This window comes from Bacillus rossius, chromosome 12 (genome assembly GCF_032445375.1).
Source record: "Bacillus rossius redtenbacheri isolate Brsri chromosome 12, Brsri_v3, whole genome shotgun sequence".
NCBI classification, from domain to species: domain Eukaryota; kingdom Metazoa; phylum Arthropoda; class Insecta; order Phasmatodea; family Bacillidae; genus Bacillus; species Bacillus rossius.
Genome location: NC_086339.1, coordinates 28584959 through 28598937, shown reverse-complemented (window position 1 = coordinate 28598937; position 13979 = coordinate 28584959). Strand labels below are relative to the sequence as shown.

General features: G+C 35.7%; 2 protein-coding genes across 2 annotated transcripts in view; both read left to right on the top strand.

Moving 5' to 3' along the window:
* Positions 1 to 13979, top strand: part of LOC134537283 (chaoptin-like) — a 748431-nt gene that overhangs the window by 172688 nt on the left and 561764 nt on the right. Inside the window, exon 2 of the mRNA XM_063377557.1 lies at positions 8494 to 8548. The gene's annotated coding sequence lies outside the window, so the exon portion shown is untranslated. The remainder of the gene's footprint in view (positions 1 to 8493; positions 8549 to 13979) is intronic.
* LOC134537284 (basic proline-rich protein-like) overlaps positions 1 to 13979 on the top strand; it is a 36995-nt gene that overhangs the window by 19980 nt on the left and 3036 nt on the right. The gene's annotated exons all lie outside the window — the stretch shown is intronic.

Sequence of the window (13979 nt, the reverse complement as noted above, 5' to 3'; positions counted from 1 at the left end):
ACTCATATATATATATATATACTATATTTAATATATATATATAGTCGATAATCATGGAAATCGTGAAGTATCGAGACACTGTACATAAATGCGCGTCACGTGAGACCTTATTAACAAACATTAATGTAGAATATGGTAAACCTTCTAACAGGGTGACATACAAGGTTAAACTTGAAAAAAAAAAACTTCACAAAATATTTGGGGCTTAATATTAAGGGCTGAGAATTGTACGAACAAAATAACCTCAAACCTTCAAACTTGTAATTATATCTTCAGCAACATAAGGTTTTCCTTGGTTTACATATTTACCAAGCATTCTGAAAGTCGTGGGGTTGATCCCAGATGTCTGAATTATTCAAGATTCTACCCCTAAGCGGACAAAAATATATATTTGTTTAATGATAAAAGCTTCGTAGATAAAAAATAGATACTATTTTCTCTATAAATGTTGCTGTTCATCTCTTAAATTGTTTTAAATTATTACGTGCTAGTAATTATTTTTGCCTTGCCACTTAGCTTCCTTATGTATGGAGGCAACCCTGTTCCCTTTCCGTTTCTCTGGCTGTATTTTAAAAGTGAAAAAGGCTAGCGCTGATATGTGGCTTGTCAGTCGTTTGCTTATTGGCTACGAAAGAAGGGGGAGGGTGGAGCACGGTAAGGCGCGTGGATGAAACTGTCCATCCCTCAGAATTCGGAGAACTGATCTTTCGGAGAAGTGGTCATTCGGAAAAATGGCACACACCCACACGGGATACGAAACGTCAGTGGCCAAATGGGTCGTAGAAAAAAAAACTAGTATTCACCGACGTACGTACGTATTTACGGATTCATAGTATTCACAAGCAATCAAACCATTTGATTACGTTCCGCCAAAAGCATATACATAAATGAAAAGCAAACAACGTGGTTTTATTGCGGGTAACTAGAACTTCGTTAAAAAAACAACAACATAATATTAAAATTTATCTTCACAGATAGAGTTTCAATTGAAAGTGGAGGAAAAAGATGATGAATATAATACTTTTTATGTCGTTACTGGTGCAATTTTATCATGCGAGTAAATGTGGTGAAACTAGTTATGAAAATACATGACTTTAATCACAGTTGTTCACAGATATTTTGAGTTGTAAATGTATTAACTGACTTAGTTTAGTCAGTAGTAATTTAATAACATACAGACATATTCATAACTGCATACAAATACAAGTTTTTAAGTTCTTTGCATACTCAGATGGAAAGAGTTGTTATCATTTGGCTGTTACCGCAGTTAAAAGCTATTTGTTATCTGCAATGCTGGTGATTTAGTATTAACTAGGTAGATCTAAAAAAGACTATCTTTTCAGTTGTAACCATGCTGGGACTTTATTTTCACCCCAAAATCACCGAAAAATTGTAAGTTAAGTATTAATATATATCACTATTTATAGCCCCGATAACTTCCTTAATTTTGAAAAAAAAAAAACTCAAGGACTGATAACATAAAATATAGAAATGGATAATCTCGATCCATTCCGTTTATGGAGAAAATCGAACCAAGATGGTATTTGTGGGGAAGGTTTTTTGAAAAAATCAGAAAAATCATTTTAACTCCCTTAATATGAAAAAAATAGTTTAATGACCTTAAAATAGTACCCACAAATTTTAGTTGAATTTTTTTTGATAATATCAACCATTAGCTCAAAAGCTGATTAAAAAATAGGGGCCGAAGAACAATATGATTCATTACTACCTTTAGTAGTTACAGTATTAAATCCGTTACATGCGACACGATCACATACTGTAAAATCATATTTATAATATTTAAAATTTAGACTTAATATCATAGAAATATGCACTTTATGATTTTTATTTAGTTTGATCTGTGCGAAGTATTGTTTGTTGTGCAAAATCGTTAAAAAAATTAAATCCAGTGAGTTCATATATTATAAAAAAAGTATTTTTTTATTATAATTCAAACTTAACGTGGTTAAAATACATTTATCAAACGGTGATTTCATTATTTTACACGTGAGAAAAAAGTAAAATTCTTGCCACTGAGCCAGGCCGGTTGGTTTGCAGTAAAATCGAAGCCCAACAAATCTGGAAAAAGCAAAGTTCTGGTGCAATGATAAAAAAAAATTGGTTGTCTGTAAAGTCGGTTTACGGACGATAGTTTAATATGACAACGTCATAACAAAACATTGATGAAATGATTGCATACTTTATGAATAAAATTGAATCATTTTAATTTTAATAATAAAAGAATAAATACTTGAAACTATACTAGTAATCAGATTTTTAAAATGCAAGAATAATTAACCTTCATTGCCGAAATTTTTGTTGTAATAAGCAATGAAAACCACATTAACTTTTCACTTCACTTTATAAACAGTCGAGTGGAAGAGAGATAGATGCGGCGCAAGCGTACAATGTGCGTAACGGGACACAGCGTGACGGAACAATGTGCGCAACGGGACAATTTTTTTTTTCGTGCGTGCAGCCGGCGTTCATCGATTTATTAGACGTTGTCGCGTCAATAGTTCAGCGTGGATGTAGTCGTCACGGAATCATTTCCAGGCCTGAACTGTGACGGAGACGTCGCCGTGTGTCGCGCTGACGCTACACCGGAGCTCTCCAGCCGGCGACTGTCGTGTTAATTAGCGGTAATGGCTGCACGACAAGCACTGCGGGCGGATTGCCTCACGTCGCGTCGTGTCTGGTCCCGTGGAAGGCCCACGTTCCAAACGATTTGCAACGAAATCACACGGCAGATAAAAACGTTTTAACAACATTCAAGATCATTAAAGGGGGAAAAAAATATCAAATTTCAACCTCGCAAACGAGAAAAATTTCGCGTGTTCTCACGTTGCAAATACCCATTTAATACGAAGATTGGACGCGAAATTTAACGCAAGATTCTTTGAAATAATCCCCGATTTCGTGACTCGAGAAACACGTAGTTTCCCGCACCCGCCGCTAGTATTCGCTGCCGGAGCAGCCATGTCGAATATAGAATCGTTTGATTAGCAGACCGAAATATTTAACTATATAGTGAAACGGCTCCGATAAAAGTGAAAAAAAAAAAAGACCTGAAAAAAATACTTAACCCCGGAATTGCACCTGATTTTCATAAGGAATTAAAAAAAAAAAAAAAGAAACTGCCCATCTTGTTAAAAATCACTAGACAGTTAACGCCGTATAGTTTCCCTTTGGCTTTGTGAACTCCGGTTCGCACTATCCGCCCAGATGGCGGGAAGCCTACGATTCACTCATCCTTCTGGACATACTCGAATACTCACGTTGGCAAGCCTTCTTTTCACAGACGAGAGAGCCAAACCCGATGTTCCCAAAGTAAATACTCGCTTTTTTTTTCTCGTACCACAACAGGTGTATTTATTTGGGGGGGGGGGGGGGGGGGGGAATCGCGGGCATTTATTCTCCAAATTCGCGGGTTTAACTTATAAGATTTCATTCTATAAATTAGCAAGAAGTAATTATAAATACTTTAAAACATTGTGGATGGTTGGTTATATTAGGTAAGTAATAGCTACATTAAAAATACTGTAAAATCATTTTATGGTTGCTTAGCAAATAATTTTTTAATATGTAGCTATCCAGCGCTAAGAAACTGTTTACATGATTTCACAATATTTTTAATGTAGCTATCCTAACCAAATCAACCGTCCACAATGTTTTATAATGTAGCTAACCTAACCTAATTGACCATTAGTTATCATGAGTTGTATATTTATTTACGATGAACAAAAAAAAAAAAAACCCCGAAGATGCACGATCGGGCGTTTGGCTCTCTCGTCTGTTGAAGGAAGGCTTGCCAACGTGAGTATCCGGGTATGTCCAGAAGGATGAATGAATCGTAGGCTTCCCCCCAGATGGCAGCACCGTGTTTATTCATTTCCGTTCCACGCGGCTTCCGTTCCATTCACGAAATTACTCCTACCAAATCTATTATACCGAGAACTAAGGTGTTACAAATAAAAATAGTACCAGCGTTTGCCCCTTTTCATGCATTGCTACATATGTGCTGATTGGAGCCGCTTATAGTTCAGCTGATAGCACTGTGTCATGCCTGTGGCTCACCATAAACATTGCCTGAAGTGGTAGGTATACCATTTTGGACCACCGTATTTCATGGAAGTTACTGTTTCTAATGACAAAAATTCTGATTCATTCTTATAAATAATCTTTAGGCATATATTCACGCTCCATTTCCACAATGTTTCGTGTGTTGAAATATGGAGATGGTGAGGTGGAAATACATAGCATGCCATTTCATAATTCCATAAAAAAAAACACCATCTTCAGATTATCAAATATTAATTATCTGCAATTTTCGAAGAACTACCAACATTTCTTCATTTATCGGGGTCTATTTCACAAAACTACAAGTTTACAAGTCACAAGAAAATTCTCTTGTAGCCAAGGAAAAAAGCAAGGAAGTTGTTTAATACACATTTACCATACAAGTGAAGATTTACAAGTCAAGCTGTTTCAACAAGTAATAGTACTGTCGTGTTTCATAAAGGTAAAACATTTAACAAGTATTATTTTAATTCTTAAAGTGGTAGTAAACTTTACATAATGTTTACTGACTAGGGTATGAGATTGGTGTTACTGAGGTTAGGGGAGCATGCAATTATCGACTTAAGATTAATGTGAACTTTGTGATAATATTTGAATATAACGAAAAGTCTCCAATGAAATCAATTGCAGGCAAATGATTTTGTGATTACGTAGGACATGAACTGGAAAATACGATTTTTTTTAACCTACTAATGTTCATTTACTATCTTGCGAAACTACATTATGAAAAGTTTTAGTCTTACTGACCTTAACTAAAAAATCTTCCATACTTTTACAACATTTTCAATTACGCTAACAACAAAAACCATCTTTCGCCGGATTTTGCAGTATTTTAAAAGTTGTTAACCTAACCGTACAAACTTATGATTCTCGTAAAGTTCATATTTATGTTTACGAACACCTATTAAAAATGTGACAATTTGTGAAATTAAAAGTTCAGAAGCAATGAGAGTATGCTATGTATATTCCTGTTTTTCAATCTAATTATTCCATTTTTCAAAAAAATTGGTTCTCTCCAATTTTAAGCAAACCCTGCTGAATTATAGAATTGTAACTCAATTTCTTTGGCGTGAAAAAATTTAAAAGTTTAATAATTTTTTTCTATAAAATAATTTAGTTTTACAATTGTAAAACTTTAACTTGTACTAGTTACGTGTAGCTAGTAGACTTGTTGGTTTGAGATAGAGCCCTAGAAATTTTTTTTTACATCAATGCGCGTTTTATCAATATATTAATTTTAATGTTTGCTATGCCAGGTGTTTTAAGATTCACTTAGTTATCGATTCCTGTACAAACTTGAAATTCATCATAATTAGCGAAGCCTCTGTTTATATTAGTCCGCCAGTCTCAATTCACTGTTATCAAATGAAGGCAGGTCCTATCATTTGGTTTGTAGGGGTTCGAAATTTGTTTCTTCCTTGAAAATACATTTGGTGTTGTAGTTATAAATCCGTAATTACATTACCTCAGTAACGAGCAAATTAATTTATTCTCACTTAAATCGAAACGTGGACACGAAATAAATGCAGAATTCTTAAAAATAAAGTATTAACCTGAAACAATTGAAAAACGCATTTTATACCACTAAGTAGATGTTTTTATATTTATTCTTGCTTAAACGACTGAAGTCACATTGTAAAAACTTTCTACAAACCTTAACCTTTATGAGTTGGTTAAAAATTAAAATTTAACATTAAAATGTTTATCACGAATTTTTTTTATTCTTCATGGCGTCGAATACATGTAGGAGAGAAATTTCTTGTGTTACTACAGTATGATGAACGCTGCGCTACCTCTACATTTCAATGTTAATTAAGGGCTGTAATGCCAGGATTCTAAGGTATTTTTTAAGTTGTCATTATTTCTTTTTATGACTACATATTATATCATGAACCATTAAAGGATAGTTGTGCTAGTATAAAGTTTTATTTTTTAATACCTATGTGTGGTATAAATTCTGTAATGTTCACGAAATCAATATATAGGGATGAATCGCGCGGTTCCAGACTGCTGAGACATCCACAGATGGCAGCACCGTGGTTAAACATTTCCGTTAATTCCACGTCCCTTCCATTCACGGAATTACTTCTACCAAATGCTGTACACGAGAGCTAAGATGTTAGTACACATAAAAAAAAAGGTTTCTCTCCCTTTCTGGCGGCGTTTTGATTACTTTTTTTGTCTGGACGCCACTGTAGTAACGTGAATGACCACCAGAGTGCCGTGTGCAGCCGCTGCAAAAATATTATTATTTTTTATATTATTGGCAACGGTATTGCGTCAACGACCGGAGCCACTATTCTTCTTAATAAATAGCCTTATCAACTGTTCATTCACAATATTTCCTTTCTTTACAAATATTGTCTAAACTTCACAATATAAGTAACTCTAGAAAACGATAATTCCTTATCATAGTCCAGATCAAAAACACCATGTTTGGTGCTGCGCTCACGACACAAGTTGAAAAATAAAAATAAAAAAACAGAATAACGACCGTACTCGGCGGCGGCTCCTGTAGAACTGCTCAATTATTCAGGTTAACAGGCGCCTTACTACGACGCAGCTAGCCGATGCGCGCACGCCATTGGGTAATGGGTGGAAGGAGAGGGATAATGGCCGGTCGAGGGAGGGGGGAAACGAGGGGAGTGAAGGAGGGGGAAAATTGAGCGAGTAGGGGAGGGGATTTCGTAGTTGTGCGCCCGAAAAGGCGAAATGTACGACGAAGTGAGAGTTAACCACTCAGGCTGCGGTGACGTTAAGGGTGGAAGCTAGGAGTTAGAAAGAGAGAAGGGGTTGGAAACGCACATTCTTCAGATTAAGGCACTCGAGGGGTAGAAGAACAAAATACGTCGACGCCGAGCGACTACTCAGAATGTCGATCGGCGTGTAAGTCACGAGACCGAAGTTGACGACGGACGGCTGAGAGGGTTTCGCGGAAGCATCAGCGACTATCCGTCGCCGACACCAAAACGACCGACTTAACACCAGAGCTCTCTCTCGACCAATAGCGTGCAGGCGGCTTCGCATAAACACTTGCAAACCACCCTCCCCCCTCCCGGATCGATTCACGAGGAGCGTGAAGAAGTGGGTGGTAACAACGATGCGTTATCTTAATGGGCCCACCCAGCTTCTTTAACTGTCGAAGCTCAAATCTTCGTTGAAACAGTAACCAACGTCTTACATCCACGGTCGCAGTGTTTAAGTGTACCGACGTTTCATTCTGCATAGCATCAGGCATCTTCAGGGTTGAGAATCAACTGGGAGCTGCAAAGTGTCAGCGTTTAATTTATATATATATATATATACAATATATATACAATATATATACTATATATATAAAGTTACTGGTGCCAAAAGTGGGTCCGAAAGTATTGCCCATTTGGTTCAGTTCATTTTAATTTATTAGTTAAGTTACAACAATTTAAATGTCTGTTGACAAATTAATCACTCTTTCGTTAGTCTACTACTTACTCTCCCAAAAATAACTGAGCTAAGTTAGAAAATTATTCTGGAAACTATAACATTTTTGCTAAGGACTAGAAAACAGTAAAAGCGCTGTGAATTAAAAATGTTTTCAGAACCTCTTATAAACCAAGGAATTTGACAATATCTACACTGTTAAAAATTCAAGTAAATTAACGGAATTTCCAACAAAGAATTTAATTGAAATAGATAAAGAGTTCTTCGTTATTTCAGATAACTCTGTCTTCGTATAAACCACACCGTATTTTGACTTCGGAGTAGTAAGTTTCGTTCTTAACAAAGGTGGACAAAGTAGAGAGTTCTTGCTGTAGAATTCACCAGTTTTTGAATGTTTTGTTGTTAATGTACCAAGAATATTCTTTTAGGTTCATGTTCAAATTAAGTTAACTCATTGTCCTTATCTAATATTACACAAATTGTATCTTTTAAGGGCGCATCAATTAGACACATTACCACATTCAGAATTAAATTGTGGCATAAATCACTGATTGAAGTTTTCGTTATTTTTCATACAAAAACCCAATTTTCCTGTTCATCAGTTATTTATCATTCAAAATTTCAAACACTTAACCAAGAAAAGCATATATTTCAACTGCTTTAGAAAATCACTGCTTTAACGTAATTTTTTTTCCTAGAAAAAGAGTTTTGGTTGTTCTTAATTATTGTTTAGGGGGTATTCCTATTTCTATGCTTTTTAAACTACAAGTATACCAAATTTACAATAAAAATCAATTGAATAGCAATATTCACCTAAAAAATAATATTTACTTAAATATTAAATGTATAAGATATTAGATGAAACATTTTGATTTTAAATAAAGATGAAATAATGGCAGTTCAATATTTGTTTTACTGTAGTAAGTTTAAAAAGCCAAACTTTATAATAGAATAATTCAGTTGTGAAATTTATTTTCTTTTTCACGATTGCAGGTATTCATGTCTCGCCTGTGCCGACAATGATCGTGAGAACACATTTCTGAGGACGGTGAGTTATTTTTTACTGATTCGTATTTACTTCGAATACTGTTTGTTTGATGTTTAGTTGCTTTATTTAATTAGTTTATTACAACATGCTGTCTTTCGGAAGGCCTTGATTAACAGCACACAGCCATTTTCTTTGATGTAAAAAAAAATTTTGTATTCATAAAAATATTTACTTTCGTTTTAATTAAATTATATTCAATTTCAGGCTATGCGAAGATAATAAATAAAATAAACCTTTCCATATAGCTAAAATATTGTCCAAACGAAGGTTAAAATGTTCGTTATATATTTGTGTGAAAAAATGGTGGATTTAGCCATCTACAAGTTTCCCTCATTGAATTTAAAGAACTCGTTAAGCTCTGCAATGATATAAAACCTTGAAAATTCAATGAAAAATTTAAGTTTAATTTTTGTTATGTATTAATGGACTTCGGTCTTCTACCGTACATTTAGGTAATTATGGAAACCTCTACGCATGAAAAAAAAACACTATACTATATAAAATTTTTTATAAAAATGATAAAATATGTTATTTAGGTATAATTTTAGGCCTCGAAAGAAAAACAAAATTGTGTAGATACACATGACTGTAATTAAAACTTACACAATAGTGATAGCGAAATGAGTAAAATAAAAATTTTAAAATTTTAAACTTCGAACATGAGCTTCCGGCAACTGATTAACTGGTGCAAGATTCGAGCATACTATTTATGAAGATATTAACAACCCCAGAAAGCAATTAAACTTTGAAACAGGATTAATTCTTCTGGTCTTGAATTTTTTTATATATTTTGCTCTGATTAGTTGTACAATGGAAAGACATTCTCAAAAAGAGCACTAGCACGTTGAATTAAACGTTGATTCATGGGAAAAAAGTTTCTTGAGTTGCTGCTAACTTGATAGGGTGTAAACATGGCCAAGTTTGCATTGAATTAAGGTACCTGTGTCCAAAATGACCGACATCAAGTAGTAAAATTTTACTTAACCCAGTAAACTATAACATGTGTGGATTAACAATGCGTATTCCAAAATCTAGGCTGTGGTGATCACACACGTGTTATATTACTACACTGTTAAAATTTTTTACCTTAAACTTACGAAGAACACTGGCTACAGATTATACATGGACCTTCGTAAATTTACTGCTATCTTCATAAATTTACGGAGAATGAGATCTCTTTCTTTGAATACGGAAAGTAGTATACGATAGCCGGTCCGGGCACAGGTTCCAGGCCGTGGATTGCGGATGGTGGATGGAGTCAATGGCGTCACGGCGGCCATATTTAATGACCTTGACCTCAAAAATGACTCGAAATTGTTCAAAACTCATAACTTTTCCTATTTCAAACGAAAAATTCCAGTTTTTGAGGGAATTTTTTTTTTTCGTTTAAAAATTCAAAAATTCAAATTCGGAATGCCTCAAAAGACTTTTGCCTTTGAAAGAACCCAAATTCCTAAAAAACGGATTAAATTCCCCATCGACAAGACTCCCTAAGGCGCTGAGGCCATGACCTTGGCCTTGACCGTAAAGTTGAAATTCTTTCATTTTTGACCAAAAAGTTAGAAAAAAATTCCAAAAATACAAAAAAAAAATGTTTACGTCACACCCGCCATCGTTGGTTCTAGAAACGTTGCACTTTTCATTACTACCGCCATCTTGGACGTGTATGACGTCATTGTTGCACTTTTAGTTTCGGCCGCTATCTTGGATTCTAGAAAGTGGCAAATTTCGTTACGGCAGGATACATTTGGGTACCTTATGTGTTGTTATGAGCAAAACTTTCTTTAAAGTTTTTTTAAGTGTTCAGCAAATAGCTATGTTACATTTGTGGTCGTCAGTAGGTTCAGAATAGTTATTTAATCCGGAATAATTTAGCGTTATATATAAAGTAAGAAATAATAAAAATATGCTGTTAAATTACTGGCCAAAACACACACACACACACATACATACATACACACACACACACACATATATATATATATCAATAAAGGGGAAAACATATTTTTTTCAGATCAAATTTTATATCGCAATCTAATCACGACTATTTTCTAAAAAACTAAACTCCTTTGCTCGCAACGCAGGAAAATAAATAAATAAATAAATCGTATTCTGTACTGTTCTCAGCCCGTAGGCTACTCATGCAATATGATTGGCATGTTGAGCGCCTACGTCTACACACCAAAATAGTGGTACATTGTTTAAACATATTAATGGAGCATTTTTACAAACGAATGCACGTCTATGCGTATGAATATTCCCACTGATGCATTCGTTTCACTAATTTTTTTATATGTTTAGAGAAATTTTACGGTACGTCAATTTTAAATAGGGCTTGTACATGATTAAATCACATTATGTAAGGGTGGCGTGAAACTTTATATCTATATATTTTTGAAATGTAAACATAATCTTATATATATATTTGTATGGTTCAATTTGTTCGCTCAGTGAGCCGACCTACGAAACCGTAGTTGCATACCCGCGGGCTTTCGTGTAAGTGTTCCAGACCTGGGCACGACATTCAAATGTATTTTGTTTAAAATAGACACTTCACTGACACACAAAACAAAATACAATATACTAAAATGTGTGAACAAATTATATTTATTACAAAAGCTGTAAGTGGTGTGTGCTTATGGCCGGCGAGTTAAAAGGTTCCCGTGATTCACAAGTGGATAATTTCCTTCTTGCATTATTAAGGACTTGAAGCTGTGTTGTACCTTTATCTTACGTACTGCGGAAGGCAGTAGCGATCCATTGTGGCATCACGTCGCCCAGAAATCATCGGTCACTCAGTGGATGGCCATCTGGTTGCAGCGGACTTGGACTAGTGCCCGGAACGATCTTTCCACCATAATTATCAACATCTTCATATTCTTAATTATGAGAATAATCATCATCATCTGTGTGTATGTGTATGGTGCAAAATGGAGAGTAGAGAGAGGCAGACCAGGAGAGACGGTGAGGCAGAAACTGAATAAAAAATGATGAGGTAGAGGAAACATGTCCACCTCTCCGCACCGCCACATATCCTTTCTCCTCTCACCACTCTCCACAAAGGTGGAACCAGGGTCGCACTGTTAAACTTTCGCTTCCAACACACCTTCCATTATGCTGTGTGAAATAAAGTTGGAGGTTATGCGGTCAACGAAAACGTCACCAGCACAGCTATTTTCGTTTTCACAAGTTGGATGACTTGAATCTCCATTAAATATATTTATAATATGGGACAGGTTCCGAAATATGTTGGATTGCGGATGCAACCGGCCAATCAAAATCGTGCCTAGCGAAAAACGGAAATATCCTTTTTCCGTCACATCAAATCATTAAAATGGCGAAGAACATACGGTTATAAAAGTGAAATAACTAAACTAATGTTAATATTAATGGCGAATGCGAAAATATCTTATGAGTGAAAACGAAATTATGTTTTTTATAAGTTAAAAAAAATCACTGAACTTTATTTTACTGTACATAGAATATTATTGTGGGTTTAATTTATACATGCTTAAAAATGTTTTGAATGCACAAATAGCAATAATATTTTCAGATATGCCATCCTGCACTGTGATTAATTATTTAATTTCAAAAACGAGCTTAAAATTAAAAAAAAAAAGTTTGTGATCATTTGGACCAAAAATAAAGTTTGAAAGTGTGACATGATTTAAAACATATTTGAAGCTATCTGCACCAATTTATTTGATGGAAAAAACTGAAAGCCATTATACAACCAATGCTATCCCTCCAATTATTTTGTTCAATATGGTTGGAGGCAAATATTTGACAGTGTGGCAGGGTTTCTAGACATGTTGATATGAAACAAAGGAGAGAGAGAGAGAGGGGAGATAGAATGGGAGCGAGGCACAGTAAAATGATAAAGCACACTCGCTCAGATGCCTGGCAGGATAACGACTGACACGCCTACCAACCACTCAATATTTCAACAGCCGGAGTCGCACATGCACACCCCGCACTTGCTGTCCCGATAGCGCGCGTGGCTTGCGCAACGCCAGTAATTCCCGAAATGTTACACTGAAATAAATTTTTGTATATTTTACAAGGAAAATCCTTGGAAACCCTGTTGCCAAGGATATTACTTGTAAATCTACAAGGCAGAGCTTTGTACCATGTGCGATTTTGCAAGGCTCTGCCTTGTAGTTTTGCAAGAAATATACTTGGCAACAGGATTTCCAAGAATTTCCCTTGTAAAAGTACAATTTTTTTTAGAGCGTACGCCCACGGAACCGGCCTTCGATCTCGGGCGCTACGGACACCTTGGTGTCCACGCGCGTCAGGAGTGAATCCTATTTCTTATTAAATTATTAGCTATATATAGGAAACATAATACTTCTCTTTAGCTGAGGTCGCAGAAAAAAAATGCTAATGTGCAAGTATGTAAGCATGTACGTGTGCAAGTATGTAAGTGTGCAAGTATGTAAGTGTGCAAGTATGTAAGTGTGCAAGTTTGCGCGTGTGCAAGTTTGCGCGTGTGCAAGTATGCTGCGTAATTTATACCTCTCCCCTACATTCTCCTCTTCTAATGGTTCCACCACCACTTACCTAACTATTCCCCTTATGCGATCAAAATTTTCGTAACGCTCGAAAATTTGAAGGGGGCCCTCCTCCCTCAGCAAAAAGGTTTCACTTCAAAAACTGATTCAGAGTTAAAAGTAGGTGCCTGATTAGCTAACGCGTTAACTCGTAAGAGCATGGGTCCCCCACATTCTAAAATTTCTCAGATTTTTTTTGATTACCCAGTCGATACCCCTACAATTTCGGAGTTCCCACAATCTTAAGCCTCTAGGCATAGCCGTGTTACGTTACACCCTGCAAACGAACAGTAGATCATAAATTGGATCCTGATTCATTACAGAGCTGGCATGCAATAGGTAAAGACCACATGAAAAATTTATTATGTTTCCTCGCATGCGTCTCTGGGTTCCATTAGTGGCTATGCTCTGGTTACGTGAAGATTGTACTTCAACCTGCGATACAAGAGTCCTACATCGACTGTTTGACACATTTATATTCATTGTTAGCGTTACTCCGTCATTTCATTCATATAACTACTATATAGTTATGCTTAGTTACTCTCGTGTATAAAACTAATGAATACTTTCAGGCGGTTTTTTTAATGCGTGAGTGTGTGCCAATGTTACGAGGAGATGTATAGGAAATTGCGTAGAAGTGCAAGTTTGTGGATCAGGCGCACTATAATCCACTTGGAAAGAAATTGAATGCAATTGGACAATACCACCCACAGCTCAGTAAGCCAACCGTCGAAAAAGACAAACAATACCTTGTCTTCAAGCTGGGTACCGTACCGGATAGCAAAAACATATGAAATTGTTTAAAGCCTACCGAGGCGTTAATTTTTTTATTAAATTTCAGTGCCATTCCTTTTTTGGCATTTTCGGTATGTTAAGAA